Here is a 13,187-nt window from a genome sequence, read left to right on the forward strand (position 1 = left end):
ATGTGAGGAAGTCTGGGAAAGAGGGATGTGGATCGGTGACTCCGACTGAGCACAGACTGTGAAGATAGCAGGTGGACAGAATGATGCAGTCTGTGAATGTCAATCAGCCTCTTTCTCCAGTCACCTGACTTCTTGCTCAATGAGCTGATGAACAAAGTGGCCGTGGTGGCAGGGATGGAGGCTGTGCATGGGCAAGATACGACACCATTCCTCGGCAGGACCAGCCAGCTACCTGTGAGCATATCGATTACCCTGGACCTCTTCTCCCATAGAGGGGGCAAATATTTGTCCTCACTGAAATAGATATATATTCTGGATATGGGTTTGTCGTCCCTGCCGGTAATGCTTCTGCCAGCACCACAATCCCTGGAGTCCCAGAATGCCTTGCCTGACATATGGCAATCCACACAGCCTTGCATCTCATCAGGGAGCTCGTCTCCCAGCAGGGAAGTGCAACAATGGCCTTGTACCCATGGAAATAACTGGTCTTAACGGCAGTCTCCATTACCCACAAGCAGCTGGCCTCATTGAGAGGTGGAATGGCTTACCAAAGACTCACTTACAGTGCCAAGTGGAAGAAAACACCTTGCGAGGATGGGTTTCAGCCTCCCAGGTTGCAGTTTATGTTTGAAATCACAGATCATCATGTGCCCAGGAATTAAGGGGTGGGAGTGGGAGTGGGAATGGCTCCTGTCACTATTACACCCAATAACACACTTCCCACATTTTTGCTTTCCACTGTAGGAATTTTGAGCTCTACTGGCTTGGCGATATTAGTTCCCAAGGGAAGGATGCTTCCTCCTGGGGTCACACAAATCGCTCCAGGGAACTGGAGGTGGGGAGTGCCACCTGGCCATTTTGATCTCCTTGTGTCACTGAACAAACTGGTATAAAGAGGGGTTCGTCTACTAACCAGAGTGGTTGATCCCGATTACTAAGGAGAAAATTAGTTTGCTGCTATGCCATGGAGGAAAGGAAGACTTTGCGACAAATAAAAACAATCCTGACCTAGGTAAGGAGGGGGCTACTGCAATAGGAGGAGGGGGGCTATTGCCATAGGGAGAAACTGTCTGACCATCAGGTGTGCAAGTGTCTCAAAGGTCAGGGGGAAAGTGTTTTTGTTTTTTTTTTTCTAGGAAGGAGGAACTCAGACTAAAAAGAACCGAATGTGAGGGAGTGGGATGAGCCTATGGCGTAATCAGGCAGTTAACCAAGGAATGTCTTTCTTGGTGGTCAGCCGATTTTCAGGAGGGGTTGTTAAGGAGGGGCAGTTCCGCATTCTGAGGCCGAGAGGGAGTCAAAGTTCAGGGATCTGTGGGGAGGGGGAGAAGCTGAACTAAAGTCTGGTCAAGTCCAACTAGCTGGTATTGTGTCGAGATCGGTTAATGGAAACAAACAGTTCAGTTCAACTGTTGAGACAGAGAATGGGAATTTGGAGGGTCTGTGTCTGGCCTTGTCATAGGTAAACAAGGGGGTCAGCCCAAATCTTACCTATGTCCTATGGGGAAGAGAGATTCTTTACAATAAGCCATTTCCTGGAACACAAAAGGGCGGGGGGATTTCTTTCTCTTTTTTCCAACTTTATTGAAATATAATTGATATACAACATTGTGTAAGTTTAAAGTGTACAACGTGTTGATTTGATACACGTGTATATTGCAAAAGAAAATGTTGACCGCCACAGCTTTAGCCAACACCTCTATCCTGTCACATAATTGCCATTTCTTATTGTGGTGAGAACATTTAAGATCTCTCTTAGCACCTTTCAAGCCTATACAGTATTATGCTATTATTATGCTAACACAATATTATTGGCGTTATTAGCTATAATCACCATGCTGTACATTAGATCCCCAGAACTCGTTATTCTTTTTTTTTTTCTGATGCAGAATTTTTTCTTTTTTTATACAGCAGGTTCTTATTAGTCATCCATTTTATACATATTAGCGTATACATGTCAATCCCAATCTCCCAATTCATCCCACCACCACCACCCCACCACCACCACCCCGCCACTTTCCCCCCTCGGTGTCCATACGTTTGTTCTCTACATCTTTGTCTATTTCTGCCCTGCAAACCGGTTCATCTGTACCACTTTTCTAGGTTCCACATATATGCGTTAATATACGATATTTGTTTTTCCAGAACTCGTTATTCTTAAAACTGGAAGTACATACTTCATGAGACCATTATATGATGTGAAGAGGTCCTTGGGCATGTTATAAGCAATGTGCTAATACATGAAGAGATAATTCCCTGTGGGGAAGGAGTTATCAATGGTCATTTCCTACCTGCCATGAAGATGACTATGCTGGGGGGTAGGTGAGGAAGTATGTCATATCTAGGTAGGAAAGTGCAGAGTTATATGTATATTCAACAGTGGCTTTCTAGATTGAATTAGTTTCTAAAAGATACAGCAAAGGAGAGATTTTCCAAGACTTAGCTTGTGTATTTGTCCTGAAGAGTATTTCGTGACTTGTGGTAGATACGTTGGTACAGATTTGGTAAACAAATCAGAAACAAATAACATTATTTTCTTAAGAATTTCACAGAGGTATCAGTGGACTGTAAAATTTCTTGACATGGTCTCAATTATGGACATGGATGTCACCTTCATTTCTTTATGTTGGATTTGTTTTCAGTTGGGTGCCATTTTGCAAGGTGTGTGTATGGGGTGTCACTCCCCTCCCCCTCCCCCATGATTATGGGGCATAAGAGGCATAAGTTAACAGCCTCTCTGGATATAAGAGACCATTAATCAGCTTATCCTCTCACATTAATTAAATGTAAGTGAGCAATGTAGAGATGTTCAGCCAGCTGTTTAGTGATCACATAGCTTGGGTAAGGGTTTGGTCACTGTTCTTAGATCAGTTGTTTTTTTTTTTAATTTAATTAAATTAATTTATTTATTTTTGGCTGCGTTGGGTCTTTGTTGCTGCGCGCGGGCTTTCTCTATTTGCGGTGAGCGGGGGCTACTCTTCGTTGTGGTGCGCGGGCTTCTCATTGCCATGGCTTCTCTTGTTGCGGAGCACGGGCTCTAGGTGTGCAGGCTCAGTAGTTGTGGCTTGCGGGCTCTAGAGCGTAGGCTCAGTAGTTGTGGCGCGTGGGCTTAGTTGCTCCGCGGCATGTGGGATCTTCCCGGACCAGGGCTCGATCCCGTGTCCCCTGCATTGGCAGGTGGACTCTTAACCACTGAGCCACGAGGGAAGTCCCTAGTCACTGTTCTTGATGACCCACCTCATCTTTAGGGGGCAGAGTTTTAGATTCTTCTTTAGGGCCACTGTGTGTTGTCATATAAGAATGAGACATTCCATATGTTATGCCATTGCTAGGCCCATCTCTTCACTTGAGATGCCCCCTTTTCCACATGTTTGAATTCTGTGCAACTTTCAAGGCTCAGGTCAGCTGCCATATCTGTCTTTAAACTTTCTCTAATCAGCCCAGACAGCAACAATCGGCCTTCTCTGAAGTTCTTTCCCTCTCAAAGTCTAGTTGCTCTCTTTGGCACTGTGGGTCTTATCAGTCACATTTTCATATATACATCATAGACTCAAAGGATTATGAGTTGACTGAGTTGGTTGATTACAGTCTGGTCTAGGCTGGTAGCACTGGGAATGAATGAAAAAGAAAAGACATGACTGATTGGATATATGGTGGTTGAGGGAGAGGGTGGAGTTAGACGATGCTATTATTTCAAGGTTGGTAGCCTCACTGACAGAAATAGATCAAGTCCTTTGGTCGGCTAGTATAGATGAAGTACTCAATTAATCCTTGTTGAGGTTAACTGAATTCACTTCAACTGGAAACTTTTCTCTATCTTTTTGGTATTTGTTCAAAGTCTCAGTGTAGTGCTCTCCATGCCATTCTTCTATGTTTGGGCTTGTCCTTGACACATGTTGCAAGGAATGGGGTCCATACAAGTCTGCCATCCTGTGCTCCCTATTCTCTGTGTGTGTCCTTTGTAGGTAAATTGTGTTCACATCCACAGCCTCCTTTACTCATATACTCTGCCCTGCAGCACCTCTCCATACCCCAGCTTCCTCTCTCCCTCCTCCTATCCCTGTGTTCATTTCTGCCCTAGGCTAAAATTTGGAAGAGAAAAGCATCTGACCCCATGAACACTGGAAGACTGTATCTAACCAGGGCTCATTCTGATAGCAATAGGAACATCCCCAAATGACGTCTTCCTAATGGGGAATTTCAAGCACTATCAGAGTGGTGGCTTAAAGAAGGGCATTTTTTTTAAGGGCAAGATAGTGAATATTTTAGGCTTTCCAGGTCTTTTCACAACTACTAGATTGGGCTGCTGTAGTTAGATAATATGTAATATGTAAATGTAAATATGCAAATGAATCGGCAGGGTTGTGTCCCAATAATGTTTTATTTACAAAAATAGATAGCAGGCCATATTTAGCCCACAGACTATAGTTTGCTGAACTCTGGTCTACAGCTTTACTTTATGGCATTCCACTGTTTCTGAAATCATAACACAAAAGCAGTGGCCATTTCCTTTCATCTATCTATCCATCTATCTTTCTGTCTTGCACTTCTGTGACAGGATATTTTGTGATGTGCAGAAAAGGCAAGGAAGTATGTGTTTCCATTGAGAATCTTGGTTGTGAATGTTATAGGTGCTACCATTGCAGAGATGCTTAGAGGCAGCAGGGGTTGGTGACTTACAGACGTAGAATTAGAGAAGGGAAATAGGACTGTCTGTCAGATTCCATTCTTGAAAACCTGCTAATTTTATGCAGTAACTTTTATGCTGCAAAAGCGGTTTAACAGGAACTTCCCTAGTGGTGCAGTTGTTGGGAATCCGCCTGCCAATGCAGGGGACGTGGGTTCGAGCCCTGGTCCAGTAAGGTCCCACATGCCACGGAGCAACCAAGCCCGTGCACCACAACTACTGAGCCTGTGCTCTAGAGCCTGCGAGCCACAACTACTGAAGCCCGCGCACCTAGAGCCCGCGCTCCGCAACAAGAGAAGCCACCGCAATGAGAAGCCTGTGAACCGCAACGAAGAGTAGCCCCCGCTCACCACAACTAGAGAAGGCCCGTGAGCAGCGATGAAGACGGAATGCAGCCAAAAAAAAAAAAAGCGGTTTAACAAACTTATGGTACTCAAAGGGGAAACGTGGGGGGAAGGGCTAAATCAGGAGCTTGGGATGAACATACACACACTACTATATATAAGATAGATGACCAACGGGGACCTACTGTATAGCACAGGGAACTCTACCCAATATTCTGTGATAACCTAAATGAGAAAAGAATCTGAAAAAGAATGGATATATATATATATATATATATATATGTATGTATATAACTGAATCACTTTGCTGTACACATGAAACTAACACAACATTGTAGATCAACTATACTCCAATAAAATTAAAATTTAAAAAATAAATAAAATCTTGGAAGAAAAAATTTTTTAAAAAGCGGTTTAAAACAATGATACTGAGAGGATTTGAGAAAATGGCGGAAGAGTAAGACGCAGAGATCACCTTCCTCCCCACAGATACATCAGAAATACATCTACATGTGGAACTGCTCCTATAGAACACCCACTGAACGCTGGCGGAAGACCTCAGACCTCCCAAAAGAAACTTCCCACGTACCTGGGTAGGGCAAAAGGAAAAAAGAAAAAACAGAGACAAAAGAATAGGGACGGGACCCGCACCAGTGGGAGGGAGCTGTGAAGGAGGAAAGGTGTCCACACACTAGAAGCCCCTTCACGGGCGGACACTGCGGGTGGTGGAGGGGGGAAGCTTCGGAGCCACGGAGGAGAGCGCAGCCACAGGGGTGCGGAGGGCACAGCAGAGAGATTCCCGCACAGAGGAGCGGTGCCGAGCAGCACTCACCAGCCCGAGAGGCTCGTCTGCTCACCCGCCGGGGAGGGCGGGGCTGGGAGCTGAGGCTCGGGCTTCGGAGGTCGGATCGCAGGGAGAGGACTGGGGTTGGCGACGTGAACACAGCCTGAAGGGGGCTAGTGCACCACAGCTAGCCGGGAGGGAGTCCGGGAAAAAGTCTGCAGCTGCCGAACAGGCAAGAGACTTTTTCTTGCCTCTTTGTTTCCTGGTGCGCGAGGAGAGGGGATTCAGAGCGCCGCCTAAACGAGCTCCAGAGACGGGTGCGAGCTGTGGCTATCAGCGCGGACCCCAGAGACGGGCATGAGACGCTAAGGCTGCTGCTGCGGCCACCAAGAAGCCTGTGTGCGAGCACAGGTCACTCTCCACACCGCCCCTCCCGGGAGCCTGTGCAGCCCGCCACTGCCAGGCTCCCGTGATCCAGGGACAACTTCCCGGGGAGAACGCACGGCGCGCCTCGGGCTGCTGCAACGTCACGCCGGCTTCTGCCGCCGCAGGCTCGCCCCGCCTCCGTACCGCTCCCTCCCCCCCGGCCTGACTGAGCCAGAGCCCCCGAATCAGCTGCTCCTTTAACCCCGTCCTGTGTGAGCGAAGAACAGACGCCCCCAGGCGACCTACACGCAGAGGCGGGGCCAAATCCAAAACTGAACCCCGGAAGCTGTGCGAACAAAGAAGAGAAAGAGAAATCTCTCCCAGCAGCCTCAGAAGCAGCGGATTAAATCTCCACAATCAACTTGATGTGCCTGCATCTGTGGAATACCTGAATAGACAACGAATCATCCCAAATTGAGGAGGTGGACTTTGGGAGCAGGATATATTAATTTTTCCCCTTTTCCTCTTTTTGTGAGTGTGTATGTGTATGCTTCTGTGTGAGATTTTTTCTGTATAGCTTTGATTTCACCATTTGTCCTAGGGTTCTGTCCGTCCGTTTTGGGGTTTTTTTGGGGTTTTTTTTTTTTTTTTACTTTTTAAAATTTTCCTCTTAATAATTATTTTTTATTTTAATAACTTTATTTTATCTTACTTTATTTTATTTTATCCTCTCTTCCTTCCTTCCTTCCTTCCTTCCTTCCTTCCTTCCTTCCTCTCTTTCTCTCTCTCTCTCTCTCTCTCTCTCTCTCTCTCTCTTTCTTTCTTTCTTTCTTTCTTTCTCCCTTTTATTCTGAGCCATGTGGAGGACAGGCTCTTGGTTCTCCAGCCAGGCATCAGGGCTGTGCCTCTGAGGTGGGAGAGCCAACTTCAGGACACTGGTCCACAAGAGACCTCCCAGCTCCACGTAATATCAAACAGCGAAAATCTCCCAGAGATCTCCATCTCAGCACCAAGACCCAGCTCCACTCAACGACCAGCAAGCTACAGTGCTGGACACCCTATGCCAAACAACTAGCAAGACAGGAACACAGCCCCACCCATTAGCAGAGAGGCTGCCTAAAATCATAATAAGGCAACAGACACACCAAAACACACCACCAGACGTGGACCTGCCCAGCAGAAAGACAAGATCAGCCTCATCCACCAGAACACAGACACTAGTTCCCTCCACCAGGAAGCCTACACAACCCACTGAAACAACCTTAGCCACTGGGGGCAGACACCAAGAACAACGGGAACTACGAACCTGCAGCCTGCGAAAAGGAGACCCCAAACACAGTAAGATAAGCAAAATGAGAAGACAGAAAAACACACAGCAGATGAAGGAGCAAAGTAAACACCCACCAGACCTAACAAATGAAGAGGAAATAGGCAGTTTACCTAAAACAATACTTCTTGCAATAATGAAACTGAATAGATAGCTGCTTGAGAGTTTTATTAAGTAGCCTAAGGAACAATTTCCTTAGGAAGTGGGGTTTTGTATTTTTTGTCCTTAATAGTGTCCAACTGAAATTTTATTCCTAAGAATTCTTTGCTTATCTTGTAATGATTAAGGATTATAACATAAAATATAGTGTGCTTTAACAAAACTGACTTTTTCCTCATGCTTTTCTTAAGGCACCCTGAGTTTGTGGATTTATATAACACATGTGATGTTTAGTTTTATGTATCAACTTGGGTGGGCTAAAGTCCCCAGTTATTTAATCGAATAGTAATCTCAGTGTTGCTGTGAAGGTATTTTGTAGACATGGTTAGCGTCCACAGTCAGTAAAGGAGATTGCCCTCGATGGTGTGGGTGGGTCTCATCCAATCAGTTGAAGGCCTTAAGAGCAAATCTGAGGTTTTCCAAAGAAATTCTGCCTCGAGCCCACAGCAGTTTCCAGCCTGCCAGTTTGCCCTTTGCATTTCACACTCAAGACTGCAAGATTCACTCCTGCCTCAGTTTCCAGTTGGCCGGCCTGCTATACAGAATTCAGACATGCCAGCCCCAACTTGCATTAGCCAATTCCTTAAAAAAAACTCTATGTATATAAATAAATATATTCATATATGTATAATATGTATATACATGTGTATACACACACACACACACACACACAAAACACATTACATTTGAAAGAGTAGCCCAGCTAGCGTTACTCTCAGATATGAAACTTTCAGATTTTTTAAAAAATATTTATTTATTTATTTATTTTGGCTGCACCGTGTCTTAGTTGCGGCACCCGGGATCTTCCTCGCGGCATGTGGACTCTTAGTTGCAGCGTGCATGCATGATCTAGTTCCCCCATCAGGGATCGAACCCAGGCCCCCTGCATTGAGGAGCCCAAAGTCTTACCCACTGGACCACCATGGAAGTCCCCAGATGTTTTTCTTTTTGAGTAGAGTATCTGATTAATTTCTGATGCAGGTGAGTTTCAGGACAATGGCTGAACCTGGGATGAGGGGGTGGCTGTTGGGGGCGGGGCTAGAACTCCACCTTGTCCTGCATGGACACAGTGCTGTTGCCCCCCTGCACGTGATGCCCAGCTCCTGGTGCCGGGTGTGAACCTTCTTGTACCACTCACGCATCGCCACCAAAACAAAGAGGTGATCAGGGTCACCTGGAAGTCACGGTCCCAGTGCGGCTTGCCGGCCACCGAAATTTTCAGTGGAGGAAATAATCCACTCTCGGTTACAGAAACATACTTGGCTAAGACTTCTATTTTGAAATATTTTTACTGGGCGGGGTCTACATAGGGAGCAGATGAGGCATGAAAATAAGAAGGGAAGGATTGGGAGTTTGGGATTAGCAGAGGCAAACTATTATATATAGGATAGATAAATAACAAGGTCCTACTATAGAGCACAGGGCACTATATTCAATAGTCTATGACAAACCATAATGGAAAAGAATATGAAAAAGAATATATATATATATATATATATATATATATATATATATATATATAAACTGAGTGACTTTGCTGTACAGAAGAAATTAACACAACATTGTAAATCAACTATACTTCAATAAAATTTAAAAATAAAATAAATGTACAAAACAAAAACAAAACAAAAACAAACAAAAGAAGTGCTTGCTTGATATCCTAGCCATCTCTTGCTGGAGGTCGCACCAGCAACTGGAATATTATGGTTCTCCAGTCAGCATTCTTTATACTACTTTACACCAAAAAAAGCAACACTAAATAAAATTAAAACAAAGGGTATCACATTACAATCTTTGGGTTTAATTGGAATATTAGAGTAGAACATCTCACATGCTCAGCCTCTGTTATCAGACTGTGTCCAATCAGGAAATAGAAAATACAGTTATTTAAACAGGAGGAGTTCAATATAAATAATTATTGATCTATGATAAGAGTAACTGTAGAATGTAAGAAAAATCTATATTATATCCTAGGGTTGAGGGAGAGTATCCCAGAACAAATTTGGAAAGGGGGCCCCAGTCTCCAGGGCTGGGCTTCAGAACTTGTTGAAGATGCACTTGCAGCCTACTGGATGGCAGAGAAGTTTGCTGGTTGGCCTGAGCCACCATGGTCTGCGGTCACTGGAGTGCAGGTGGAGTGCAGTCAGGATGCAGACAAGCCTCAGCCAGGGCACGGATGCACAGGCACACAGAGGGAGCGGAGTCTCCACTGCTAACCCTCCAGGGCACAAGGAGGGCTATAGCCAATGGCCAGGAACGCAGTCATGCAGAGGGACTGAGGGTGTTGATGTGGCAGGAAGCCTGCAGTGTGTGGAAGGGCTGTGGGATCCAAACCTGGGAAAAGCACATGATCAAAGGGAGTCAAGGGAACATGGTGTCCAGGTGGAGATGGCAGCAGAAAAGTCATCTCCAGGCCAGGCCAGGCCAGAACTGTGAAGTCTCAGGAATCACACATTTTGGTTCCACAGCTGGGTTACTGCACCACTAGATTTTTCTCACCATCACAGCTCACACCGCTAACCCACCTCAACAACTGGAAATGGCAAGAGAACCCTTTCCACTTGCAATGTACCTCTCGCACCCTCTACCGAGAAAACTCAACTTGTGCTTAGTGTAAAGGAGAAATGCCTAAAGGAATTCTGTCCACTGTCACAGAGCATGTACTGAAGGGTAAATTTGGAGCTGAGAAGCAGTACACTGGTAACTGGCATGGCCCATCTCTTTGGTTACTCAGCTTCCCTATGCACCCCTACATACATGTGAACTCTCATACAGCAGCAAAACAACTCCATATTTCTACCTAACAGATACACCAATCCTTTTATATGTTTCACTGTTCCCCCAAGTTAGATGACTCAGTCCCAAGTCATTGCATCCATCATGCGATCTATCAATTATTCCTCAAATTCAGTCAGGCAGTCATTGAATATTCTGTTGTTACCTTTAAAGACTAAGTTGTAAAGTTAACTTCCAATAACTTGTATATAAAATTAAAAATAGGAAGCAGGACAGAGAAAAAGAGAACGGTGAGTAAATACAAATAGACACAGGTATATAATAAACATAGAGAAAATATGCAAAACTACTATAGCCCTTGTTTCTGTAATTGGTCTCCAGGTTTTAGTTCTTCAATCACCAATTACAACTTTCCTTCATCCTTACTTAAAACCTCAGATGCTTTAGGTTTTTTTACCTGGTGGGGGGACCAAAACTATCCCCCAAGGGTCTGAGTCCTGAATCATTCTCCTCTTCGTTGTTGTGATTGTTTCCCATTACCTTCCACTACTGTGTGGTAGCAAGAGTAAGGGCCCCACGAAGATGTCCACATTCTAATGCTTGGAACCTGTGAATATATTGTCAGGAGACAAATGGGAATTAAGGTTGCTAATCAGCTGACCTTAAAATAGGGAGATGATCTTGGCCCAGTCTCACCGTGGTTCCTAAAAGTCGAAGAGGAATGCAGAAGGAGAACCAGGAGAACCAGACGGAGAACCAGACACGGCCAAGTGAGGACTCTGCCAAGCACTGCTGGCCTTGAAGGTAGAGGAATGAAACCATAAGCCAAGGAATGTGGGCAGCCTCTAGAAGCTGGGAAAGGCAAGGAGACACACTGTCCCCTTAGAGCGTCTGGAAGGATTGGAGCCCTGCCAACATCTTGATCTTAGCCCAGTGATACACATCTTGGGCTCCTGACTGCCCAAATTCTAAGATAATAAATTTGTGTTGTTTTAAGCCATTTACTTTGTGGTAATGTTTTTATAGAAGCGATGGAAAACTAATACATTGAGGGTCAAAGAAAGTTTTTATATCCATAATTACCCAGAAATCTGATCTATAAATTAGAGAACCAATTAAAATCCATAATAAATAATAGCCACTGAGTCACTTAAGAATTTTATTTATTTATTTATTTATTTATTTATGGCTGTGTTGGGTCTTCGTTTCTGTGTGAGGGCTTTCTCTAGTTGCGGCAAGTGGGGGCCACTCTTCATCGCGGCGCGCGGGCCTCTCATTATCGCGGCCTCTCTTGTTGCGGAGCACAGGCTCCAGACGCGCAGGCTCAGTAGTTGTGGCCCACGGGCCCAGTCGCTCCGCGGCATGCGGGATCCTCCCAGACCAGGGCTCGAACCCGTTGTCCCCCGCACTGGCAGGCGGACTCCCAATCACTGCACCACCAGGGAAGCCCAGAATTTTTAATCTTCTATTTGAAATAACAGTATAGCAGGTAGATAGTACACAGCCACTCATTGTGAACTAAGAATTTCTTCTCACAGGGCAGTGATGGATTCCACCTAAGCTATCTGTCCCAGAGGACAGAGCCTCCCTTCTTCCCCTTTTGACTTGCCCTGCGTTTGGAAGTGCGACACGCTGAAAAGCAGCACGTGCAAGATGTATAATACCTTATATTCCGCACCCAAAATTTTTAATTTCTGAAAACTACTGGCATCTTCATTCTCCTTTCAAAACAACTTTTCCCTCACTCTTACCAAAACTCTTGCTTTGATGCCTATGTAAACTGGGTTCAGATTTAACCGTTCTATTAGAAGTCAAATATCTGAAATTGGGAAACCAAAGTGTCACTCTCCTCCTCTCAATCTAACTCCAACCTTATCCTTCAACTGCTTCAGCCGCTGAAGTGCTACACAAGTTGAACAAATCTCTCATTATTGTGTCTGCGACTCCTTCTTCCATGGGGGTGATTAATTCAATCTAAGAAACTCCCCCCCCTCTACCTCAGCAGTCTTCAGCTCCCATTGAGACCTCTTTCTAGATACACTGTGCTCTGAACAAACTTTGTTTCCCAAACTTTGGAATCTGGTTTTCCCCTTAGAGGGCATTTTTAAACTTTCCCACACCACTGAATTCCCGTTCACCTCTTTAAGGGCATCCAGGATTAAGAGCATCAACAAGCTCTTGGATTAATACAGCTGTACTAAAACTGTACCCCATACACAAGGGGACACGCCCATTTTGGTAAAGGTGGGACTGAAAGTTCAATCCTTTTATATGATGTGAGAAAGCCTCTCAGTACAAGTCATTTGTTAATAACAAAGGTACAAGGCATTACAGACTCACTGCCTCAAAGACAGCAAAAGGCTAAGTTACAGAGAAGGCACGAGCTTAATATCAGAATTACCAAATCCCTGAATCACATGAATTACAGAATATGACCACCTCAGGATCCATCAGGCTTTTACCCAGAAGCAGATCATATCCAGGCACAAGTTTTTTGACATTGTATCAAATCAGTTAACAAGACTTTCAAATCCTACAAGTACACTTTAAAGCATGCATTGTTTATTCATTCAAGGAATAAGGCCGCCACACTGTAAAGTACAGGGAAGTAAAAGGAATTTTGAATTAGTCTTATAATGTCAGGCGAAGATTGTCCAAGGCTTCAGATGAAGTTCTGGTAATCAATGTTCCTTTTAGGCAATGCAAGTGCCCCTCTGAAAAGACCAAAATGGCACGGTGGGCTTAGATCACCAAGAACAGTTTGCTAGCAGACAAACAGGAAAA

The sequence above is a fragment of the Eubalaena glacialis genome, chromosome X (genome assembly GCF_028564815.1).
Source record: "Eubalaena glacialis isolate mEubGla1 chromosome X, mEubGla1.1.hap2.+ XY, whole genome shotgun sequence".
NCBI classification, from domain to species: Eukaryota; Metazoa; Chordata; class Mammalia; order Artiodactyla; family Balaenidae; genus Eubalaena; species Eubalaena glacialis.